Source organism: Corella eumyota, unplaced genomic scaffold, assembly GCF_963082875.1.
Source record: "Corella eumyota unplaced genomic scaffold, kaCorEumy4.1 scaffold_285, whole genome shotgun sequence".
Classification (NCBI taxonomy): domain Eukaryota; kingdom Metazoa; phylum Chordata; class Ascidiacea; order Phlebobranchia; family Corellidae; genus Corella; species Corella eumyota.
The window spans coordinates 12501-14457 of NW_027658268.1; the positions used below are offsets into that span (position 1 = coordinate 12501).

The 1957-nt window shown below is 56.1% G+C and overlaps 2 non-coding genes across 2 annotated transcripts in view; both read left to right on the top strand.

Annotated features, from left to right (window-relative positions):
• The window catches only part of LOC145762812 (small subunit ribosomal RNA), a 1810-nt gene extending 630 nt beyond the window's left edge, over positions 1-1180 (top strand). The window contains exon 1 of the ribosomal RNA XR_014288028.1: positions 1-1180. This exon is cut by the window's left edge and continues 630 nt beyond it. This is a non-coding gene — a ribosomal RNA (small subunit ribosomal RNA).
• A 245-nt stretch (positions 1181-1425) lies between these two features.
• LOC145762810 (5.8S ribosomal RNA) lies at positions 1426-1579 on the top strand. Its single transcript, XR_014288026.1, has one exon. It is a non-coding gene; the product is annotated as a 5.8S ribosomal RNA (ribosomal RNA).
• The last annotated feature ends 378 nt before the right edge of the window (positions 1580-1957 follow it).

Here is a 1957-nt window from a genome sequence, read left to right on the forward strand (position 1 = left end):
GTAGTTGGATTTTGGGCGCAGGCGTTCGGTCCGTCGCAAGGCGTGCACTGTTCGTTCTGGCTTTACCTCCGGTTTTCCGTCGGTGCTCTTGACTGAGTGTCGGCGGCGGCCGGGACGTTTACCTTGAAAAAATTAGAGTGTTCAAAGCAGGCGCTTCGCCTGGATAGTGTTGCATGGAATAATGAAATAGGACCTCGGTTCTTTTTTGTTGGTTTTCGGAGCGCGAGGTAATGATTAAGAGGGACGGACGGGGGCATTCGTACTGTGCCGTTAGAGGTGAAATTCTTGGATCGGCGCAAGACGAACGACTGCGAAAGCATTTGCCAAGAATGTTTTCTTTAATCAAGAGCGAAAGTCAGAGGTTCGAAGACGATCAGATACCGTCCTAGTTCTGACTATAAACGATGCCAACTAGCGATCGGGGGGCGTTATTTTGACGACCTCTCCGGCAGCTTGCGGGAAACCAAAGTCTTTGGGTTCCGGGGGAAGTATGGTTGCAAAGCTGAAACTTAAAGGAATTGACGGAAGGGCACCACCAGGAGTGGAGCCTGCGGCTTAATTTGACTCAACACGGGAAATCTCACCCGGCCCGGACACAGCGAGGATTGACAGATTGAGAGCTCTTTCATGATTCTGTGGGTGGTGGTGCATGGCCGTTCTTAGTTGGTGGAGCGATTTGTCTGGTTAATTCCGATAACGAACGAGACTCTGGCTTGCTAAATAGTTACGCGGCCTTCCCGGCCGGCGTTTAACTTCTTAGAGGGACTAGTGGCGTTTAGCCACACGAGATTGAGCAATAACAGGTCTGTGATGCCCTTAGATGTTCGGGGCCGCACGCGCGCTACACTGACCGGATCAACGTGTGTTCGCCTTGGCCGAAAGGTCTGGGTAACCCGATGAACCCCGGTCGTGCTAGGGATAGAGAATTGAAATTATTTCGCTTGAACGAGGAATTCCCAGTAAGCGCGAGTCATTAGCTCGCGTTGATTACGTCCCTGCCCTTTGTACACACCGCCCGTCGCTACTACCGATTGAATGGTTTAGTGAGGTCCTCCGATTGGGCCCGGGCTCGACTGGCGACGGTTGGGTCTTGGCCCGAAAAGACGATCTAACTTGATTACTTAGAGGAAGTAAAAGTCGTAACAAGGTTTCCGTAGGTGAACCTGCGGAAGGATCATTAGCGCGAGAAAAAAAATCGAAGAGCGAAAGAGCAAACACCGGGACGGCGACGTGCCTCGGCGCGTCCGCCGCCCCGCGATCAGGAACTTGTTTTGTCGGCGTCGAGTGCCCGAAGGCTTCATGCGGTGCGCGGGCTTGTCGCACTATTTGTTGCGACCGCGACCCGCTCGGCGTCACGCGATTTTTTCAGCCGGATGGCGAATCGAGGTTAGGAATCGAAGAGCGAAAAGCAAACAAACAAACGATGGCTCTTGGCGGTGGACCACTCGGCTCGCGAGTCGATGAAGGACGCAGCAAGCTGCGTGATTTAATGTGAATTGCAGAACACATTGAGCATTGACGATCTGAACGCGTATTGCGGCCTCGGGTTCATCCCGGGACCGCGTCCGTCTCAGGGTCGCAGAAACGACAACGGCCGGCGGGATCGGCTCCGCGACGGCTCGGCTCGCGTGCGTATGCCCGGCGACGGGCAATCGCCGCTCGGTTGAAGGTGGAAAGTTTTGGTATTCGGGCTCGCGTCAGCGATGCGTGGCGGCCGGCGAGCCGCGCCGCGTCCGCTTGCCGCCCGAGTCGCAACGACGGCGCTGTCGACCTCGAGCTGGGGGCCTCGACGCGTCGGTCGCGATTCGCGCAGGGCGAGTAGGAGCCGCGGGGCGGTGCTGTGTCGGAAGTCGAGCGCGCGAGGGCGCGGCGTCTCGAAGGACGAGCGAAAATAGTTTTATCGGCCTGAGATCGGGCGAGGCTACCCGCTGAATTTAAGCATATTACTAAGCGGAGG